We start from the raw sequence: 24,452 nt of genomic DNA on the forward strand, positions 1-24,452 counted from the left end.
CCTACCTTCCAAAGCTAAAATAAACCGCACTTTGCCTGATATGATGTACAAGGGATCCATCACAACATTGACTAGACATTAGCCGTAGAAAGTCAAAACCAGGTCCAACCAACTTAGAATAATTGCCCTCTTCAAAACTCTACATGAAAAAAGGTGCAAAAGAGCATTTTCTGTTCTTGCATAATACACCTCTACCCTGATATAACGCTGTCCTCAAGAGCCAAAAAATCTTACCGCATTATAGGTGAAACCGCATTATATTGTACTTGCTTTGATCCGCTGAAGCACGCAGCCCCGCCCCCCAGAGCGCTGCTTTACCGCATTATATCCAAATTCGTGTTATATCTGGTCACGTTATACCAGGGTAGAGGTTGTGACAAAGTTCCTCCTCTACCTTGGTGGGTCCTGCGCTTATTGGCAGATTTGCTCGCCTCACAGATTCACCCTGTGGGTCGGGAAACAGCCCAGAGACCTTCTCCTCTGGTAGAAGCCACAGTCCAGGTCAATTCCTCCTGTGTCTGATCAGGAGTTGGGAGGTTTGGGGGGAACCCAGGCCTGCCCTCTACTCCGGGTTCCAGCCCAAGGCCCTGTGGACTGCAGCTGTCTATAGAGCCTCCTGGTACAGTTGCGCGACAGCTACAACTCCCTGGGCTACTTCCCCATGGCCTCCTCCCAACATCTTCTTTGTCCTTACCACCGGACCTTCCTCCTGATGTCTGATAACGCTTGTACTTCTCAGTCCTCCAGCAGTATGCCTACTCACTCTTAGCTTCTTGCACGCCTCTTGCTCCCAGTTCCTCACATGCACAACTTCCTCTCCTCTGGCTCCCTAGCTCTATTTGGCCTGACTGGAGTGAGCCCTTTTATAGCATCAGAGGGGCCTTAATTAGAGTCAGGTGCTTAACAACCTCACCTGACTCTTAGCAGGTTAATTGGAGTCAGGTGTTCTCATTAGCCTGGAGCAGCCCCTGCTCTGGTCACTCAGGGAACAGAAAACTGCTTATCCAGTGGCCAGTACATCTCCCTTCTACTACTCTGCTGTTCCCAACTGGCCTGGTCTATCACAAGGTGTATATTGAGAAAAAGTTGACAGACATTTTTAAGTGTCTTTATTACTTGCTTTTCATAGAGGGAACCAGTTTGGTGGGGTTGTCCCTAATATTGAGTTGCATCTTTTTTTCCATGGACTGTGTACTTGTTAATCATACAGACAAGATAGGTGTACTATGATGATGAATGCAGTGTAAAACTTCTATAGAACAGAATACAGCCACAGAGTACTGGGATGCAGCATTCAGAATCAGAACCAACAGAAAACATTGCACTTGTTTGTTGTATACTTGTGACAGTGTCCCCGGGGTACAACTTGGAACTGTCAGACCACTGTGCCTCCTTAACTCTCTCGCCCAGGTTGTCTCTCACAAAGCTATACCAGTGACAACCAACAAAACCCCTCCAGAGGTTATGATCATTCATCTATCAACATGTGGAGCCATGCACCCAGCTAAATTGCATGAATACTCCCTGAGCCACTCATAAATCACACAGAGAGAGGCACCAGTAGATCACCCCAGCTCCCAGACTTCCACCCCAGAAATATACCGTGTTACACTGCTCAAGGTTCCCTTAGACAGTACAAGCTCATTAAGAAGTTCACCATTTCTCCATAGGAAAATGGACATACATAAACCTTTGTTAACCTGACCTGAGATTCCCTGAGCACTTCCACCAAAAATGCAGTGTTTTAGGTAAAATATAAAAGAGATTTTTTTAATTACAGAAAGATAGATTTTAAATGATTATAAGAGGCAGGCATAGAGTTCAAATTTGGCTACCTTAGAAATAAAAATAGAAACAAAGTCTAAATTTTAATTTTAACAGACTAAGCAAGATTTGAATCAGTCTCTCACCCCCGCTGAATGTTCCAGGCAGCTTACAGTTTTCAATCCTCAGACTGAACTCCTTTCCAGCCTGGGGCCAATCTCCCAACTTCAAAGTCTTTGTTGTCCAAAGGATCTTTCGGGTGTTCAGATTGAGGGTGGGGAGGAGAGGCCAAGTGATGATGTCACTGCCCCTCTTTTATACTTTCTTCCAGCTGCTAGAAAGATCCTTATTGTGATGTGTGTTAGGCCTCCTCATTGTTTACGTGTCTTCTCTGAGAAGTCTCTGGGATAGTGGATTCTTCTTGAGCCATTATTGCCTGTCTGGCCAGTGATGGCTGCTCCTTTGTTGGTGTTTCCCAACCTCACAACATATTTCAGTAACAAATATAGTAATACTTCATAGGTTCACATACAATGCTAGTACATAGACTTCAACAAGATATTAATGTTCAACAGATTCAGACTTTTAAAATGATACCTCAGAAAGTATAATTTGTACAAAACATCTCCTAATCATATGAAGTGGTGAATATAGGGGTTCCAGGGTGCTACTTTGAGGTACATAGTGTCACAATAGTGTAAGACCAAAATACTTGCAGGGAATCCTGTGTTGTGAAATCTTCTGGGTTTTTTTTCCTTATTGCATTTAAGATTAATGAATGCTTTCTCATGTTCATGTTGTGTTTGTGAAACAGATGGAATTTTAAGTGTAAGAGCTGTAATAAAATGTGTTGATCACCATGACAAAACATTCATTATGGGCTGTCAGAGGAATACAGAACACGGAAACTTGGCTCTCACATAGTTTGCAAGCATAAATGTGTGATTTATTTAGCAGTGTAAAAGGTAAAGGTGTAGGCTGTCAAAACTACAAACCATATTTTTGTTTGTCCTGCAATGCTGCCTATCTGCCTTATAATCTGAAATAAGGAACTAGCCGTTCCCATTTGTTAGGGTGGTTTCTGTTTTGTTAAAAAAAAAGGATCTTTGTAGAAGAGGTTGTTTTGTTTTTCTTACTATAAGTCCATCTGCAACATGCTATAACAAAGTGAACCTTTTTAGAGTACTTCTCTTGAAAATATCAGACTGGAATCTGGTATTTATAGTTGCAGTGATTTTGATTTTAGTGAGATTTCCTCCTATGCATCAGAGCCAGGACAAGGTCTAGATGTCATTTAAGTCATCAAGATTGGATTTAAGTGAGACTTAAATTGTGCATACGTGATGGTTGCCATCTTGGCCCACACACTGGGGATTGAACCAGAGACCTGCAGAGCTAAAAGCAGAAGTAGCTATTGCATGAGCTGAAGAGTCAAGACTTTTCTAAGGGATGCTGTAACAGACTCAGAGCCACTTTGGATCCCACACAGTGGTAGGTCTATAACACACTCACTGGGGGGGGCCATACACAGACCATGTGGTGACCCTCAGCGCAGGGGAGAATTTAACTCATCAAGAGTATTTAATTTCTCCTTTCACTGTTACCAGAACAAGTCCCCACCCTTGGGACACACCTGTAGAAGCTACAGAAGCCAGAACCTTCTGACAATCTTGAACCACAGAGGCTCTTTACACCCCTACCCTGAGAGATGGAGCAGTCCAAATTAGGGTATATAAGTGCTGTGGCTTCCCATACACCCTCAGTTCCTTACATCTTGTTAGGCTCCAAGGAAATGGGGCTGGAGGCATGGATTTGTACTGATAATCTCCTCAGAGAACTCAAGTTATGGGTAAGTAACTCTTCTTTGCCCTCTGTATTTCTGAAAGTACCCCTGCAGGGATCTGCCATGCACAATATGCACTGTTGATACAAATGTGTAGGCACAGTTCTCTGGTGAAACACTACAGTCACAGATTTCTGTTTAGAGATATAGTTGTCTCTAAGGGGAATTCACTCCTATTTAATGTGTAGTACATGTGTGCTGATAAAATTATTGAAATAAATACCTTAGTGAGGAGAGAATGTATCAAATAAAATGTCTGAGTCAGTACTGATACACTGGACCATCATGACAATGAAACTCACGTAAGCACAGAAGAATGGGGGGGATGCAAGTTGCCATACGTATGTAACAAAGGCTTTAGAATTATATTATATTGGCCCAAAGTTGAATGAAGTGAAGTGGGATGGCTAGGAGGAGCACAGGACGTCATTTATGGATCATGGTTCAGGGATGCCTGGCCCTGGCACAAAATAGCTTATGCGGCAAAAAGTGGTTGTAGAGGACCAGAGTGTTTGGCTCATTAGATTGTATTACTGGAGAAAGAGTATGTGATCGTGTAACTAGGCTACAAGGCATATTCATAGCAGTTGCCACATTGGATCAGATCCATCCTGCATCTAGTCCAATATCTTATCTCTGATAGGAGCCAGGTGAAGGTGCAAGAAACTCCATTATGGACAATTATAGAATAACCATCCCATAAGTGAAGTTCCTTCATGTGTCTGGTCAGTGAGGGTTATAGTCTCAAACATTTTTATTCTAGGTAGTGGAACTCTGGATGTTGTCAGTTTCCATATAGCTAGGGTGGCCAGATAGCAAGTGTGAGTGGGTGGGGAAGAGAGATAGTTGCATATATAAGATAAAGCCCCGAATATCGGGACAGTCCCGATAATATCAGGCTGTCTGGTTACCCTACTTGTAACTTTTTGATCATTCTATGAATCCTCCTTTGTTCTTGGCATCAATGTCTTGTGGCACAGGTTAATTATATGTTGTGTATAAAAAGTATTTCTGTGTATTAGTTTTAAATGTGTGGTGTTTCAGTTTCACTGAATGTAGTACTCTGGTTCCTATATTATGACAAAGAGTAAATAGAAGTGGCCCAATTTAACTTCTCTGCATCTTCTTTTCTGGATACCTGAATCATATTCACCTACTAGCCAAACTGAATCACCCCAAACTTTTTACTTTCTCTTCTAATGGAAGCCTTTCCATTATTCATTTGCATCATCTGTCTGTGGAAGCTTTGTATTTCTGCTCTCACCTTTTTTTAAAATGGTGACCAGAATCTCACACATCTGAAGTGAGGATCAACCTATTTACACACTGTTATTACATTATTAGTGTCATTTTCTATAGGTATCCTACCACTTCTTTTGGGCTTTGAACCACATTGAGCAGAGGTTTTAATTGAGCTATAACACACTCCTGCCTGGTCTCAATAAATAAAGTTGGAAGCCACCAGTGAATCTGAATAGTTCAAAGCGACAAAGAGTCCTGTGGCACCTTATAGACTAACAAACGTATCGGAGCATGAGCTTTCGTGGGTGAATACCCACTTCGTCATGACACTTATGCTCCAATACATCTGTTAGTCCATAAGGTGCCACAGGACTCTTTGTTGCTTTGAACTATTCAGATTCACTGGTGGCTTCCAACTTTATTTATTGAGACCAGGCAGAAGTGTCATGACGAAGTGGGTATTCACCCACGAAAGCTCATGCTCCGATACGTTTGTTAGTCTATAAGGTGCCACAGGACTCTTTGTCGCTTTTTACAGATCAGATTAACATGGCTACCCCTCCAATACTTGAGTAGTTCAAATTACTTCATCCATTCCTTGCATTTTCCAACACTCGGTGTCATCTGCAATCAAGCTGCCTATTTGTGACGGGTTGGATCACAGAAACCCCCTTGGGGCTGCCAACTGATGTGCCAAAACTACTTCTGCCCCTGCTTTCCCTGCCCTGGCAGCTTGGGACTTCAGTGCCCTTCCTGGTTTGAGCCAGACCGGCTAGCCTGCTGCAAACCCAGACCCAGGGTCTGAACCACGTCCCCTAACAGCTGTAGGCTTGACTGAAAGCAGCTAACAGAAGTGTTCTTGTCTTTAACACTCAGATGTCCAACTCCCAATGGGATCCAAACCCCAAATAAATCTTTTATCCTATATAAAGCTTATACAGGATAAATTCATAAATTGTTCGCCCTCTATAACACTGATAGAGAGACATCTGTTCCCCCCCTCCCCAGGTATTAATACATACGCTTGGTTAATTAATAAGTAAAAAATGATTTTATTAAATACAGAAAGTAGGATTTAAGTGGTTCCAAGTAGTAACAGACAGAACAAAGTGAATTACCAAGTAAAATAAAATAGAACAATGCAAGTGTATGTCTAAGAAACTAAATACAAATAAAATCCCACCAGTTCCAGTAAGCTTCCTTTTACACACTAGTCTCCTGCTAGTCTGGATCCAGCAATCACTCACATCCCATGTAATTACTGTCCTTTGTTCCAGTTTCTTTCAGGTATCCTTGGGGTTGGAGAGGCTATCTCTTTAGCCAGCTGAAGACAAAATGGAGGGGTCTCCCATGGGTTTAAATAGACTTTCTTTTGTGGGTGGAGACCCCCACTCCTATGCAAAGTTCAGCTCCAAGATGGAGTTTTGGAGTCACATGGGCAAGCCACATGTCCATGCATGACTCAGTTTTTACCAGCCAAGCCACATTTCTGTGGAAACTCAGATGTGGACTTCAAGTTCATTGTTGGTTTAAGTGGTTTTTGATTGGGCACTTAATTTGCACTTTTCTCAAGAAGCTGACCAAATGCTCTACAAGGCTAGTTAAAATCAAGCCAGTATTCATAATTTTGAATACAAAAATGGTACCTGCATACAAAAAGGATTAATAGATTCAGTAGATCATAACCTTTACATAGATATATTACATGGCATATGTAGCATAAAACATATTCCAGTTATGTCTTATATATACACTCATAAGCATATTTCCATAAAGCCTTATGGGGTGCACCGTCACACTATTCACCTAGCTTTTTAAGTCTCTGTGAAGTTTATTGCTGTCTTCGCTCATCTCATCTTCTCTAAATCACTGTGCGCCACCTGAAATTTTGCCATTTCACTGTTCACCCCTTTTCCAGATCATTAATCACTGCATCAAACCATTTTCCTCCTACGATGGAATAGTGTCACTGTTGACCGGTTCCCATGTTGAAAATCGATCACTTACTCCTACTCTTTCTTCCCCATCTCTTGGCCAGTTTACCACTTGTGTAATTGATTCCAACACTGTGACAGCAGTGATGACCTGGACCTTGTATCATAATGCATTTGGGCTGCAAATTCAGCCATACCATAGGCATTTCCTGACTTCTGAGTACTGACCTGTACAGCCCTACTGTTGAATGAACATAGTTCCTTTGCATTTATTATTGATATATTTGGTTTTCCTATTTGACCACCATCTTTACTATACACGCTGAAGAGAATAAACCTGTTAATGAAGGGATATGTGGGGAGGAAACAGTATTTGTTGCTTTCTTGGGGTCTCTGTCATTCTCTAAAGGACTAGGGGATTTTGTTATCCAACAAGAGCTCTTATCTTCAAAGTGCCCACTTTCCTTTATACTATATATGATATTACTGTTCTGTTTAGTTTTTAATGGAATCTTTAGTGTGCTCTAATAGTTTCTCAGAGTGTAAGTTGTTTTAAAAGATGCATTAATCCTGCAGGTACTGTACATTCATCTTAGCTTCTCAGAGGTCACTTCAGTGTTCTATAATTTAACCTTCTTTCTAGATAAAGAATGTTTATGGAGCCTCCAGAATAGCAGTGTTTTATTATTTGAAGATTTTCATAAGATCAAGTGAGTACTCTGGCAAAGACGATTTACTCTTACTCCATTTATCTATCAACATTTAATCCCAAACTTTTCTGTTTTTTTTCCCTTTCATGCAGAAGATTATGTGTTCACTTTGATGTAAAATAGTATGATGAATCAAAGATTAGGTTTTAAGCAGTACCTATAATCATGTACCAACACTTCAATTTTAAATTCCACGGTTAAAATGACATTGACTAAAGGGAGTTGCTGGTGGTATAAACATGCAAATCTCTGAGGGATTTTTCTTCCCTTCCCCAAGGGTTTTGCCTGCAAACAATTTGTAACCTGGATGTTTCATTTGATACTGGGCTCGATGTCATCATCCCTAAAGGAAAATACAGCAGTAATGTATCAGAGGGGTAGCCATGTTAGTCTGGAACTGTAAAAGCAGCAAAGAGTCCTGTGGCTCCTTATAGACTAACAGAATTATCGGCGCATGAGCTTTCGTGGGTGAATACCCACTTTGTCGGATGCATGTAGTGGAAATTTCCAGAGGCAGGTATAAATATGCAAGCAAGAAGCAGGCTGGAGATAATGAGGTTAATTCAATCAGGGAGGATGAGGCCCTCTTCTAGCAGTTGAGGTGTGAACACCAAGGGAGGAGAAACTGCTTTTGTAGTTGGCTAGCCATTCACAATCTTTGTTTAATCCTGAGCTGATGGTGTCAGATTTGCAAATGAACTGAAGCTCAGCAGTTTCTCTTTGAAGTCTGGTCCTGAAGTTTTTTTGCTGCAGGATGGCTACCATTAAATCTGCTATTGTGTGTCCTACAGGTTTTTGTATATTGCCATTCCTAATATCTGACTTGTGTCCATTTATCCTTTTATGTAGGGACAGCAGTAATGAATACAAATACACTGTACTGTCTTTGTAACACCACCCTTCCAAGCTGGGCATGCTAACTTTTATAGACTGGTAGTGGTGGTGTTTGCAGGGAGACAATCAGGGTTGCAGAGAGATAAGAGGGGAGCTGTGGTTGAGCAGCTGCTTTTTACTGATTTGGGAGACTCGCTCTTTGTATCTGACAAGGTGAGCTGCTCTTCTGATGAGCTTTCTTTGGTGGGGAACACAAGTCCAGCAGAAGAATGCATCTTTTTCAAAAAGATATGGGCCAGCTTTTGTCATTAAGGTACCATCCGTTGCAGGGACGAATGTCAGGGTCACTCCAGGAGACGACATGCATCAGAGAGGCATATTTCCTCTAGCAGCTTTTGAGCAGCAGTGCAATCACTACACTACTTACTACATAACCCCTTCAGACAGTATTGTGTTCTCCTCGCTGCAGCCCAGACACCTGTGCTAGTCAATGCAGAGGTTGGGGAAAATCTGTCTCCTCCATGTCTTTCTCCCCTGGCCCTTTTGGAGAGTAGAGTGCATGTCATGGTGCCAGCTAGTGTGTTGATCAATTTGCAGGTTGGTGGTGGAGTTACTTGAAGGCTGCCTGCTGCCCCCTTTCCCTGGCACACCTATGTAGGGACCAACCACAATTTAACACTATATCTATAACGGGTGTGGATGCACAGACCAGATCATCATTCTATGAAACATAATAGAACAATGCTTAGAGTGGCAATGGCAACTTTACACAAATTTCATAGACGTCGAGAAGGCTTTTGATAGCATTCACAGGACCAGCCTATGGCGCATTCTGTGGGCCTATGGAATTCCTTTCCGTATAATCAACAGAATCCAAAGCTTCTATTTCAACTTTACATGCAATATTATTCACAGTGAGCTAGGTTCTGAAGTCAAAACAGGAGTACATCAGGGGTGTGTCATGTCTGCAATCCTCTTCAAATTGCCATCGACTGGGTAATGCGGCGTACAACAGAACACATGCCAAGAGGCATTAAATGGAAACTCTTCTCATCCCTTGAAGACCTTGACTTCGCAGATGATGTTGCTCTCCTATCACATACCCAACACCACATACAAGAAAAAAACAACTCGATTCAACACATTCAGCCAGCAAATTGGACTGAAAATCAATTGCAATATAACAGATACCATGACCTTTAATATTTCCTCACCATCATCAGTATGGATAGAGGATTATGTTCTCACCAATGTAGAAACATTCACATACTTGGGCAGCACCATCAGCCAGGATGGTGGAACAAACCAGGACATCCGAAACAAAATCAATAAAGCCAGGAACACCTTCAGGAGCTTAAATACAGCCTGGAAATCATCAAAATACAACACCAAAACCAAACTCAAGATTTATCAGAGATGCATACTTTCAACACCACTTTATAATGCAGAATGCTGGGGAATGAGAAAGTATGACATGTCCAAATGATCTTCATGCCATACAACCTGCCTCAGAAAAATCCTCAGTAGCTTTTGGCCCAGAACAATCTCAAACCAAGATCTACTGACACAGTGTAGTCAAGAAGATCTGAGCACCATCATTGCCAGGAGACACTGGAGATGGATTGGCCATTTGCTTTGGATAGAAACTGATTCCATCGCCAGAGTAGCAATAAGATGGACAACTGATGGCAAGCGAAAACGAGGCTGCCCGAAAACAACATGGTGAAGAGCTGTGGAATCTGTGCTAAAAAACCAGGAGCACAGCTGGGGAACCATTGAAAGACTTGCCAGAAACAGACAAGAGTGGAGGAGCTTCATCACTCCCCTAAATTCCAGAGGCGTAATAGGAACATCATGATGATGATGATGTAACTCTTCCCCGGCAATAGGAATGTAACTCAGAGTCCGAATCCAAACATTTTGGTTCCGTCTTGCAATTACTGTATTGTATGCCCAAAAGTCACAATGAAGTCAACAGGAGTCTGTGTGCAGGATCAGTCCCTTTGATTATGACGTATATGCTACACAGATAACCATTTGTGGCAATGGGAGCCACACATGCAAATATTTTGCAATTTGGGCCCCGTATAGTGAAGTGCTGAGTCCCACTTAAGAGATGCTGAGAGGTGCTGAGTCCCCTTACCCACTAGCACCAGGCTCACTGACTCATAGACTCTAAGGTCAGAAGGGACCATCATGGTCATCTAGTCTGACCTCCTGCACATTGCAGGCCACAGAACCTCACCCACCCACTCCTGTAATAGACCCCTAACCTCTGGCTAAGTTACTGAAGTCCTCAAATCATGATTTAAAGACTTCAAATTACAGAGACTCCAGCATTTACACTAGTTTAAATCTGCAAGTGACCCATGCCGCAGGGGAAGGTGAAAACCCCGCAGGGTCTCTGCCAATCTCACCTGGGAGAATATTCCTTCCTGACTCTAAATATGGCGACCAGTTAAATCACTGAAAATAAGGAGTTTTAATTCCTAAAGGAGCTTGTATTTAACAATCAGATCTTCAGCATTAGTTTGTTTGTCCTTGTGAGTCTCCTTGAAGTGCTTGCTGAAATGTTAAAAGTACTGTACTCAACCAGAGTGGGGGGTCTGGTGGCCTCCCGCTGCTCTAAGTGATATGCAGAAGTGAAGACAGTGATTAACCAAAACCATGGTGAAATACTAACCCATGCCCTTCAAAATAAAACAATCTCCATTCAAGTGTCATGCAGACTGCAGGGAAAACAGAGGCTTGAAACCAGGCCGCTCAAACAAGAAGGAACAAACTGCCTGGGGAAGTGGTGGATTCTCTGTCAGGTCAGGACAGGATGCCTTTCTGAAATGAATTATTTTGCCAAACAAAATATAGGCTCAGTACATGGGTAATTGTATGAGCTTCTATGGCCTGTGAATTGTGAAATACAGGGTGACAGACTAGATCTAATGGTCCCTTCTGGCCGTAATCTATTTAATTATGAAAAAATCCAGTCATTATAGCTGATCATGAAAACATCAAGCCTAAAATTCTCTTCTCTTCTCTGCCGGTCTCTGGCATGCCCATCACTGTGGCATCTGATTGTATAGGAAGAGGAGTGCTATCTAATAAATAGAGGGCTAGGTAGCTTTCTTGAATTTATCATTAATTATTATTATTAATTTGTAATAGCACTCGAACCCTACTTATGGACCAGGACCCCATTGTGCTAGGCACTGTACAAATACTTATTCAACCAAGCAGGGGAAAGGGCCCAACCCATCCCTTTGCTCAGCCTACCCAGATCTTGAGGCTTGTGCTGCATGCAGCTTCAACCAAGTGCAAGGGGACCAGTCAGAGAGGAGTGGAAAGAACCTTGGCTAATTGCTGGCCAAAGGGAGAAAGTAAGCTTGACTCTTTGAAGGGCTGCAGTAACTCAGGGCATGCCTACACTTACTGTGGATAGATGCTGCAGTGATGAATCCACTGGAGGTCGACTTAGCGGGTATAGTGAAGACCCGCTAAATCAACTGCAGATCGCTCTCTTGTCGACTCCAGTACTCCACCAGAAGGAGAAGCATAAAGTAAGTCGATGGGAGAGTTTCTCCCGTCGACCCAGCACGGTGTAGACACGGTAATACGTCGACCTAAGCTATGTCGACTCAGCTGCATTATTCTCGTATTATTATGTAACCCTGTAGTGTAGACCTGCCCTCACTCTCTCAACCCCAGGGCATCAGGTTAGCAAAGGAAGAACTGTGTCTCCGAGAGAGAAGGACTATTAGGGTACATGTACACTGCAATTAAAAACCTATGGCTGGCTTGTGCCAGCTGACTTGGGCTTGCAAGGCTCGGGCTGTGGGGCTGTTTAATTGCAGTGTGGACTTCAGGGCCTGGGCTGGAGCCCAGGATCTAGGACCTTGCAAGGTAGGAGGGTCCTAGAGCCCAGGCTACAGCCTGAGCTTGGAAGTCTCCATCACAATTAAACAGCCATACACCCCAAGCCCTCCGAGCCAAAGTCAGCTATCATGGGCCAAGCACAGGTGTGTCTAAATGAGGTGTAGCCCTACCCTTAGAGCCACTCCTACAATGGTACTATTTATACACTACCCTGGCTAAGGATTGTGCCTGTGGTGTATTGAAAACTGTATTAAAATGAGAAGCTATCACTTTAATTTGTAAGGGGTTTTCTGGTCCTGCTTTCAGGCTAGGGGATCTGTTCTTGTGCAGTCAGCCTGCACACAGTCTTTAGCAATGTGGGGTGCACTGTGTCTCTATTCTAGGGAGCAGTCTGCTTTGTCTCTCACTGTATTGGGGTTCTTGTGTGTTAGGGTTCTGAATTCTAAGAAATAAAATAGTGTTAGGTAGCAGCCTTCCAGCAAGAGTATTTTATGTTTTGATCTAACTTCCCTGTATGTATGCCATGAATATAACAGTGCCTAAGGCATAACCTAGCCTAGAGGATACATGTAAGTAAAATAGTCACTAGCGTCAAGAAGTTTTACCTTCTGCATTCTGACCCTTCAGATTTTTTTGAGTCACTTGAAGCTTCCTTCACAATAATCTGTATCTAGAAACTGGCAGGCTCAGGTCACACAAAAAGAACATTTATTTTCTGCTTGAGCTCTGTTGCCTTGAGCAATGCTGGGTAATTTAAAAGCAATCAAATAATCAGAAATATGAGGCAATGTCACTATTCCTCTGCCATTCTCCCGTGTAATCCCAATTGCCTGATCATGTGAACACACAATGCTTTGATTGGAGTATTCAAATTTGAATGCTTCAATCAAATTCTGCTCATTGCTTCATAAATATTCATATATCCATGGGTGTTCTGTTGTCACATTGGATGTTTTATTATTTTGTTTACCTCCATGGTTTGATGTATTTATTGCTTCACTGGTTCTAGTGAATCCAGCAGAGTCTGAGAAAGATCTGATAAAATGGGGTACTTCTCCATTTAGAACAGTCTCTGAAAGGTGCCGCATGAGTTTGATATCCATCACATAGACAGTTACCGCTGCCTATTTAGTTAACGATGGAGGCATTTAATTTTCAAAGCTTCAATTGCATTGTCTGTAAGACTACATGCACCTGGAGGAGAGGTGGGAGACAATGTGTCTGAATTACTCTTCATCCCCCAATCACCTTAGAGCAGTCTAAACTAATTGCCCTTGCTTTCTAGCTCAGTTCAAGAAACATGAAGTAAATTATTTACCAGAAGGAAAAGGAGTTTGATGATTAGAAAGGGGGACTCAGGATCAGCATTCCTGGCCTTTTTTTCTTGGGCAAGTCAATCTGCCTCGGTTTTCACATCTGTAAATGGGATTAATAGCTAACAGGGATGCTGGGTGACTTAATTATTATTCCTTAAAAGCATTCTGAGTTTTTTGGATAAGGAGTTTATATAATAAACTCCCCTGGTTAGGGACTGTCCTGGTATTTGTATTTTGCACAATGCTGAACACAATGCTGTCTCTTAAAGAGCAAAAAAATGTCTTCTAGCTCTTATATAGGGCTTTTTGTTAGTAGATCTCAAAGTGCTTTACCAGCAAGCACTAACTATCACTATCCCCATTTTAAAGACGGAAAACATGAGGCACATGGAGGTGAAGTGGCTTGCCCAAAGTTGTTCTGCAGCCAAGCAAAGACTAGCACCCAGGTCTCCTGAATCCTAGCCCAGTGCTCTAGGCACTATGCCACACACAGGAAATGCAAAGTAGTATTTATTAGCTTTCTTCTCATATGACTAAATACATTTCATTCCCAGTCATGTGACAATGAATGTGTAACTACAAGTCATACAAACCCTTACTCAGTGGGACTACTTTCATGAGTAAGGACTACTCATATGAGTAAAGATTCTCATGAGACAAAAATGTTCTTGTGGACTAAACTCAAGGGACCGGGGTTCTATTCTGACTTCTATCAAATCCCTGTGTGACAAGTCACTTAATCACTCTCTGCCTCAGTTTCCCTATCCATTAAATAAGATAATAGCCTTCCCTACCAGACACAGGAGTATTATGAAGACACATTAATGAATATTTATGATGTTATAATAATTGGGGCCTTAAAAATACCTAGACAGATGGAATGAAGTCCACAAGAACAACACAACAACCCTCAGATCTACCTACAATAGGACGCAGAAATTAGAAGATGAGAGAGAGGGTCACAAGCTGAGCTCATCCTAGTGGATATATTTTCCACATTGCAAAAGCACCACTCAGTGCAGCATGACTTCAAAGGCAGCCTCTGCTCAAGAGACCCGACGTGGTAGGAACATTATGGTTTGTGATGAGGCCTTTCAAGCACTGGCCCAACTTCCATGAATGGGCTTGGTACTGCTTTTTTCATGAGCACCTAACTCTATTAAACTTAATTATTTTTCTTGTACTTTTTTTTAGGGGGTAAAATATTTATCAAATATTTCAAGGTTACTCTGGTTGATGGTGGGAGTTCTTTAAATCATTTGATGCTTTCTCAAGCATGTATTGGTGAAGCTTCATTTATCATAGGGTGAATTTTCTCTGGAGAGAAATATGTAGCCTCCTTGCTTTGCTCAAAAGGTGCTTTGGGAACTCAGGATGTGATGAATTGCTCTCTGAGTATGGCCAGATTATGGCCTTGTACCTGCAAAGAGAACAACAGGAGGGGTGAGGGGAGGTGCTCTGAGGCACTATGATTACACATGATAGATGCAGGCAGAAGGCAACAGCCAGCCCAGGCAGGAGTGCATTGTCACATTCTGCTTATACCCACTGGTGAAAGGCTGGTGCAGTATGTGCTCACCTACCCAACACAACTTGCCTACTATGGCTAGACGCTAGCCAGTTCTTGTGGGATGGCAGGGGTTCTGACCACACCCTTAGTCGGAGAATGTTCCCTTCAACCCATGGAGCACCCAGCATTTCAACAATGACCCTTGCAACACTAACTTCCCCTTCTACCTGCCTCTCCCTCAGAAAAACAAATACCAAACAGGATAACCCCTTCTGAAGATTCAAATCAAAAGCCTTTCCAAATAAACCCACAAACAAATCAGCCAACAAACTACAAATCATAACCCTACTCCAAGCAGCTTTTATACCCAAAAAAGAGAATTGTCAGGGATTTCTTTTCTTTATAACCATGAGGGCTAGAAACATAATTTTCACAAAAAGCTTTTCATTTAAGGTCAAAGATCTGATTCTGATGTCATATGTCTCCACAGGCCAGGCCCTTAGGCACGTGCCTGTGGTGCCTATACTTAAATCTAGCCCTGTGTATAAACGATTAGCTAAGATTCTGGAAAATCAGATTATACAAGGCACTGGCAAAACAGACCTTTAGAGTGCAGCAAGAAATAAGTGGTAGTAGCAGGATTTTGCTGTTGAATATAGTCTTGGGTTAATCACTGCTATGCATTTTTCACCATTTATTTTTATATGTATTTGTATTACAGTATTTAGGAATCCCAGTCAAGGAGCATAGCTCCATTATGCTAGGCATAATGCAGACAGATAATAAAGGGGGCCTTGCCCAGGGGAGCTTACAATTCAGGTGTCAGTCAGGACGTGATTGGTGGGCACGACTTACCAAAGAGATGGGGGAGAATTGGAAGATGAAGCAACAAAATAAATGGTAGAGAAGAAAAATGGAAGACTCCGCTGGCCACATGCCTAAAACTGGGATTAGTGTTTCAGAATAAAGCTGGTGGGGGGGGGGAAGGGGGGAAATCCAATTATTTAAAAAAAAAAGAGATGTATTTCTTTTGCAAAAATCTCCACGAAAAATGTTCTTGTTTATCAGCCAACTCTGTGTGTTGTATTATATGTGGTGAATAGCACATTCTCCTTTCTTAAGTCATTGTGTTGGCTGGGTCTGTGGACCACTATTTTAAAAATAATTATTATAGGATATATGAACAAATGTATTGCCATATGTGTTATCCCAGACTAAGCCAATATATTAAGTCTCTGCTACTGCTAGTCTGGCCCATTTGCCTGTATACATTCCTCAGGATTAGAGCTGTGCAAATATATTTGATATTTAATAGAGTTAAATTCTCTCCTGGAGAATTGAAAATGAATAAGAGCCTAGGGCCATTTTGCCATGCAGAGTTGGACCAATATAACTTAAGGTATGATTTTTAAACTGATGTAGTGCAAAAAGTTGTGTGGACCCTCTTATTTGAGTTTTTAAAAGTGTATTTTGTCTTAATTTATGTCATAGGTTTAAGCTAAATCAAATTAATCCACTCTTAATCAGAAATAAGAGTGTCCATGCTAGGGTTTTGCACAGGTTTCACTGAACCCGTGTAAATTTGTATGTGGACAATGTTTTATTCTGAGGAAAATTTTGTCATGTTTTGTTAATGTTCACAGTTAAGAGAATTTCGCACCCTCTATGAGCTGTGAAGCGTGAGTTAAAATTATTGGAAATCTATTAAGGATTCATAAATGAACTACTATATTAAGAGTGGATATCTAGAGCACTCAGCATCGGCAGATTTCTGTAGCACAGTGGAGCTGAGAGGGAAAGCAAGAGCTTTGCCCTGGTGTCTACAAGTTACTGTGCTCAATGCTGGCGTAACTGGATGAAATTTAACATCTATAAGAGGTCAGTCTAAATGACTCCTTATGGTCTTAAACTCTATGAAACTAGAAAAGAGTATTTGCATAGTAACAGAAGAGAGGTAGCAAGCAGGCACAATGGGATTGTTTTTGTCACACTTAAGTCTCCAGTAAAGGACCCTAACCTTTCTATTAAAGTTGTGATAATAACACTGTAATCAGTTTAATGGCTCAGGCTCATGTGTTTGTCTCTTTAAGCTCTCCCTGCTGCTCTGAGAATCAGTGAGCATGTGCAGTTGTCTGTAACGCAGTGGAACAGAGAGGGAAGAGCAGCCCAGGTTGCAGTCAATAAGGAGAGAGCTGATATTGCCAAGTAATGAGTTTGCTGGCAAGAAATGTAATGACTTTTGGCACCACACGATGTTTTAATGCCATCTGGTGACTCCTCAAAATGTTACAAGAACATTTGCCAAAACAGTCAGCTGTAAATAAATAAGTCTGCAGCAAGTGAATTTTGAATTGGTGATCATGAGTGTCTGCACTGGAAACCTGATCTCAGAGTTCTGCTCATCCAGTTAGAGAGCAGAAATACGTCATGTGGACCTATGTCATAGCAGCTTGAATTTCCAGCTTCAAATATTTGCAGTGAACTTCTGGTGAACAAGATGCAAGCCAAGAGTTTTGACCGAAATTATAAACCATTTGAGAAAATAATGATCTGTCCAAAGAATACATGCAAAGAGAAAAAGAGGTTACAGAAATGATCCATAATGAAAATTCTTCAGCCGCCGCTGTTCAGGACCCTGATATCTATCCAAAGAGCAGAAGAGAAATATAGATGAATGAAACATATTGGAGATCCTTTCCGCCCCCCGCCCATACATTTACAGGAAAGTATTCCTTTTCAACAGTGCGAACCCCTTATGCTACATGAAGGCATCTGGGTCAAAGCCAGTCACTGGAAGCCAGGATCCCAAAAACTTTGATGCTGGAAACAAGAAAACAGTTTAAAGTTATTTATTGGAATGTGAGAACAATGTTTCAAACAGCAAAAATCTCACAGATGATGGAGGAGATGGACAGCTATAGACTCAAAATTCTGGGCATCGGTGAGAGCAGATTGACAGGCGTGGATAAGTGCTTGAAGGAAGAGAAGAAACATCTCATTTATTCAGGCCGTAGTGACAACAAACATGCAGAGGGAGTAGCGCTCATTATGACAGATTTTGCGGAAACATCACTCATCAGTTGGGAACCTATCAACCAACGCATTGTACACGCCAGATTCCTAAAGATGTCAATCACACAGTTCTGTGCTCCAACAGAGGAACATAGCGACGAGGATAAAGATGAGTTCTATGATTGCCTCCAAAATGTGATTGACAGAATACTGAAACATGACTTACTCCTCGTGATGGGTGACTTAAATGCTAAAGTAGTATGTGAAAAACAAGGAATGGAAAGAGCAATGGGGTAGCATCGGCTGGGAATCATCAACTAAAATGGTGACAGACTTATTGAACTCTAGCCGAGTTCTTGCAAATACCCTGATCCCTCACAAAGATATACACAAAAACATGGAATTCACCATGTGGTAAGATGAGAAATCAGATAGACCACATGTGCATTAGCTTGAGATACGCCCATGTGTCTTGGACCTGTATCGAGCAGCAGATACCAGCAGTAACCACAATCTTTGCATTGTTAAGCTAAAATTAAAATTGAGAGATCAACTTTAAACAGAAAGTGGGGTAAAGAAAATAAACAGTACAAAGCCCAAACATAAAAGTACTGTGAGAAATTCCAACTGGAACTAAAGAACAGCTCCAAGGCGCTACCAGAGGCAGAGGAAGATGAGAGAGACTGAACCTGAAATCAAATGGGCAATGTTCAGAGACTAAGTGATTCAGACTAAAGCAGTCAAGGTTGGATAACAACACTGATAGAGAAAGAATTGGATAAGCCAAGAGATATAGCATCTCATTGGGGAGGGGAGCGGGGAAACACTGAAAGGAAAACTCCTGAAAGCTAAGACCAGTGAATTACTGGTAAAAGCAAAGGAGGAGTACAAAAAAGCAGACAAAGTAGTCAAAAACAACCCAAGGAAAAATAAGCAGAGATGTTAAGAACCTAGCAGCTGAAGCTGCCACTGATTGGACACCACAGAGCCATTCACCAAGTAACTAAAACCCTGTGCGGAAATTTCAAAATAGGAAATTGGCCAATATGGAAAAATGTTTACAATTGAGGTAGAACAGAAAAACAGATGGGAACAGCATTTCAGAGAAGTCCTCCATGGTCTGAGCTCCAATTCAGCAACGGATTTCAATGAAACACACACATTTGATCAACGTGACATTAACAACAGTCCAGTAGAGATGTCAGAAGTACAGTCTGCAATCAAAGCTGCAAGCAGCAAGAGATGATCAAATCACTGCAGAAATGCTAAAAGAATCTAAATAACATAATCCTAACATTGCCCAGTTTCCAGGCCAGTCCTAGCTAGTGGCCCAGCCCCAACCCATTTCCCCTGATTGGGGCTGGAGTGGCAAGAGCTGATTAGGGCTTCCCCTACAGTGCTCTACCACAGTCTAATAAAAGGTATTTCACCCACCTTGTCTCTCAGTTACTTAACTGAGTTATTTTTCAGAAAAAAATGCAAAACACAATGAAATGAAGTTCCTAGGTTGGCAGCAGGTCAACTCCTCAAGCATCATGCTTTTCTTTATCTTTTTCCCCCTTTATCAGCTTCAACTGCTTCGGCTCTATTTTTGTCGTCATTGTCGTCATCAGTATCTCCTCCTTCCTCTTCATTTGATGAATATTGAGTCAAATCTTCATCTGCCATTTTCTTCTTTAATCTTAAATTGTGATACAATCACCAGCTTCCCAGCAGTGGATGTCGTCAGTCTATTTCCTCCATGAACTTTTCTAATTCTATTCAAACCCAGGGGGGAGGGATAGCTCAGTGGTTTGAGCATTGGCCTGCCAAACCCAGCTTTGAGAGTCTAATCCTTGAGGGGGCCACTTAGGGATCTGGGGCTAGTGAAGGCAGAGGGCTAGACTCAATGACCCAGTTTTATGAGATCCCTCTGTTACTCTTCACAGCCTACTTTGTACAGAAGCTCCCTGACTTAAGCAAGCATTCCATTCCAGAATGCCTTGTGTAAGGTGAATTTTGCATAAGTCAGGAACGTATTTCCGAAAATTATGCAAAAAAAAGCTTACAGAACTTTTTCTGTAAGTCGGGTTTGCATAACCCAGGGAGCATCTGTACTTAACTGTCTTGAGTAATTTTGTATCATCTGCAAATTTTGCCACCTCACTGTTTACCCCATTTTCCAGATAATTTATGAATTATATTGAAGAGCAGAGGTCCAAGATAGATCGTTAGGGGATACCATTATTTTTCTCTCTTCACTGTGAAAATTGACCATTTATTCCTACCCTTTGTTTCCTGTGTTTTAACCAGTTACTGATTCATGAGGGGACGTTCTCTCTCATTCCATGACTGCTAAATTTGCTTAAGAGCCTTTGATGAGGAACCTTGTCAAATGCTTTCTGAAAGTTTAGGTTTGCTGTATCCTCTGGATCACTTTTGTCCATGTTTGTTGACACCCTCAAAGAATTCTAATGGATTGGTGAGGCATAATTTCCCTTTACAAAAGCCATGTTGATTCTTCTCCAAAAATATTGTGTTTATCTATGTGTCTGACAATTCTGTTCTTTACTATAGTTTCAACCAATCAGCCTCTAATTGACAGGAGCCTCTGGAGTCTTTTTTTTAAAAATTGGCACTTCATTAGCTATCCATCAGTCATCTGGTACAGAGACCAATTTAATCTATAGGTTACACACCACAATTAGTAGTTCTGCAATTTCATATTTGAGTTCCTCCAGAACTTTTGGGTGAATATAATCTGGTCCTGGTGACTTATTATGATTTAATTTATCAATTTGTTCCAAACCCACCTCTATTGATGCCTGAATCTGGTATGCATGCAGGATTCCTGTAGCCATGTTGGTCCCAGAATATAAGAGAAATGGGGTGGGTGAGGTAATAACTTTTATTGGACCATTTTCTGTTTGATGATAGAGGCAAACTTTTGATCTTACACAGATCTGAAGAACTTCACATATCTTGTCTCTCTTGTACCTTAACCTGCAACAGTTCCTCAGATTGGTCACCTAAAAAGAATGGCTCCAGGTCAGAATCTCCCTCACATCTTCTGCAGTGAAGACCAATGCAAACAATTCATTTAGCTTCTCCACAATGGTCTTGTCTTCCTTGAGTGCTCCTTTAACATTTCCATTGTCCAGTGGCCCCACAGATTGTTGGGAAGGCTTCCCGCTTCTGATGTATTTAAAAACTTGTATTGCTAGTTTCTTTCTTTTGCTAGTTGGTCTTCAAATTCTTTTTTGACCTGCCTAATTATACTTTTACACTTGACTTGCCAGAGTTTCTACTTTTATTTTTTTCTTCAGCATTGTGGGTTGGGTTTTTTTGTGGGGGAGGAGGTACATTTATTTTGAGCCTCTTATGGTATGTATATATAAAGTTTCTATGCATCTTGTAGGCATTTCACTTTTCTGACTGTTCCTTTTAAAACCCATTTACCTAGCTTCCTCATTTTTATGTGGTTCCCCTTTATGAAGTTAAATGCTCTTCTTGTGGGTTTCTTTGGTATCTTCTCCCCCCATACAATGATATTAAATTTAATTACGTCATGGTCACTTTTACTGAGCAGTTCATCTATATTCCACTCTTGGACCAGATCCTGTGCACCACATAGGATTAAATCAAGAATTGCCTCTCCCCTTGTGGGTTCCAGAACTAGCTGCTTCAAGAACCAGTCATTAGTGCTTTCCATAAATTTTACATTCCATCACCCTGAGGTGCCAGACCCAATAGATAGATGAAATCCCCCATCAGTATTGGGTTTTCTGTTTTTGTAGCCTCCCTAATCTCCCTGAGCATTTCACAATCACTGTCACAACCTGGTCAAGTAGTGGGTAATATATTCATACTGCTATATTCTTATTATTCAACCATGGAATTTCAATATATAGAGATTATATGGTCAGTTTGAGTCCTTTAAGGTTTTTACTATATTTGACTCTATGCTTTCTTTCACATATAGTGCCATTCCCCCACCAGAGCCACCTGCTCTGTCATTCCTATGTATTTTGTAGCCCGTATTTCACACAGTGCACAGTCCACCTGTGGAGCTACTTGCCCAGGGATGTTGTGTAGGCCAAAAGCGTAACTGGGTTCAAATTAGAGTTCATCGAGGTTAGGTCAATCAGTAGCTATTAGCCAAGACGTCAGGGATGCAATCCCATGCTGTAGGTGTCCCTAAGTCTTTGACTGTCAGGAGCAGGTACCGATGACAGGGGATGGATCACTCAATAATTGCCCTGTTCTGTTAATTCCCTCTGAAACATCTGGCATTGGCCACTGTTAGAAGAGAGGATGCTGGGCTAGATAGACCATTGGTCTGACCCAGTATGGCCATTCTTATGTACTGGTAGCTCTTTGGGGCAGGGCTGCTTCTCACTAAGTGTATGTACTGTGCCTACCCCTTTGGGGCCCTGACCACACTTAATCAATCTTTCATAATTTTGAAGACTATATTTTGATTTCCACTTGCTGCAATGAAGTATCTTCAGCCATTGCAGACAGTTCAGACAAGAGTGAGGCAGCGACTGTCAAAATCTAAAGGCCAACTTCTGTTGATTGAAGAAAGTGTCAGGCATAAAAATCAGAGATAGCCTGGGACGAGGAAGAACAACAGTGACCTTCATGTCAGGAGACACAAATATATCAGAACCTTGGTATGGGAAAACAAATTTAATCATAAATGAGCCATGACTGGAGTAAAGAACCATGAGGTTCTGTGTGTGCACAGGGATACAGATGTACTAATAAACAGAATAGGACACACAGGCATGACACTGATCTTTGTTGTACAACATCTGATGCGTCAACATCAAATAAAACATTTGAAGAAACATTTGATGAAACATTCAAGGCACAAATAATATATGAATACTCAGTGTACATAACATGTGACTCCTAGCAACTTGTTGCTGGTCTTGTTGCACACATTTTATCAGGTGACACAATGGAGAATGCAACTCTGTCAATCTTTTCCATTCACATCGCAGACTTACCTGCTTGTCTATTTGTTGATCACACTGCTGAGTTATATATAACATCACAGACAATCAATGACTCATTCAGTCAGTAAAGAAGGATGTTGGCCTGTGGTTAAAATATAAAATCAAAGATTATATTTGTCTCTATATGCTGGTCACTGTTTAGCCAGATGTAGGGTGTGGGTGGCCTTTCTGAGGAGGACCTCCCCAAACTTTTGAAAACAACTTGTCTATTGTTAAAGCATGCAGGATCATTCGTTTTGCTGCAGTGACAATCTAGGCTGCAGCAAGGAGAAGTGGAAATTTTATCCAGTTTGGCCTGTCATTAAGCAAGTCTGGGGACATCTATACTATATTGGCAAACATAATGGAACAGTGGGGAGAGACTTATTCCAAAAGAATTTAACAAGAAGACAACCACATGTAGCTACAAGTTCAAATAACTCTGTTGTACCTTCTCCATAAAAATCTCATGCTGGAGTTACCACACCTATTCGGAGTGACATAACGTCTATATAAAACTTCATAGTAGTTTCTTAATGGGGTTGTGAGGATAGAGAGGTTACAGGTATGTTTGTAGGTTTTACACCAATGTTCTTGAGACTGATGGAAATTAAAGTACTTTTGTCAAGCAGATGTGTATGAATTGCCAGCTGGAGAGAGAGTGTGTAACTGAAGAATATATCATTTAGAAGTTATTCCATGGCCTATAGTAGTGTTTGAGGAAAAATATACTCAAGTATGAGTAATAGTCCTAACACAGCTGCTTTCTTCTCTGAAATAAAATGTCTGATCTTAAAGAACTAATAGAGATGGAGTTTCTACACTACATTTTCCAGTGGAAGTAGTTATTTGCACAGTTGGTTTTGGAGCTAGGTAAATGTTTTCAGGAACATATTCAGTAAATTCAGTTCCCAATTCAGTTATCCTGTTTGTACTTTTTTTAATGCTACTGTTTTTCCCCCCTCACAAGCATCTTGGAAAATGATTTTGGTTTGCATAAATGTTAGTGGAGGAGCTGAAAGTCATAACAATTAGGTAGGTGGCCCTGATCAAGCAATGCCGTTAAGCAGACACATAACTTTAAGGATGTGAATAATCTCTTGACTTCAGTAAGAGTACTTGCATGCATAAAGTTAAACATGTGAGCGCAGGGCCGCCCAGAGGATTCCGGGGGCCCGGGGTCTTCGGCGGCGGGGGCCCCTTCCGTTCCGGGACCCGCCGCCAAAGTGCCCCGAAGACCCGCGGCAGGAGCCCCCCGCCGCCGAATTACCGCCGAAGCAGGACCGCCACCGAAGCGCAGCCCGGTCTTCGGCGGTAATTCGGTGGCGGGGGGGGTCCCCACCGCGGGCCTTCTGGGCCCTTAGGCGGCGGGTCCCGGAACAGAAGGGGCCCCCCGCCGCCGAAGACCAGGCTGCGCTTCGGCGGCGGCCCTGGC

The 24,452-nt window shown here is 41.8% G+C and overlaps 1 long non-coding RNA gene across 2 annotated transcripts in view; it reads left to right on the forward strand.

Annotated features, from left to right (window-relative positions):
• The first annotated feature begins 3,537 nt into the window (after window positions 1–3,537).
• Window positions 3,538–24,452, forward strand: part of LOC123350641 — a 64,123-nt gene continuing 43,208 nt past the window's right edge. Inside the window, exons 1-3 of one of the 2 annotated variants that reach the window (XR_006573787.1) lie at window positions 3,538–3,613; window positions 7,427–7,493; window positions 17,114–19,370. This is a non-coding gene — a long non-coding RNA (uncharacterized LOC123350641). Of the gene's footprint in view, window positions 3,614–7,426; window positions 7,494–17,113; window positions 19,371–24,452 lie in introns of those variants that run through there. The other variant, XR_006573788.1, reaches the window with a different exon arrangement.

Source organism: Mauremys mutica, chromosome 1 (genome assembly GCF_020497125.1).
Source record: "Mauremys mutica isolate MM-2020 ecotype Southern chromosome 1, ASM2049712v1, whole genome shotgun sequence".
Taxonomy (NCBI): Eukaryota; Metazoa; Chordata; order Testudines; family Geoemydidae; genus Mauremys; species Mauremys mutica.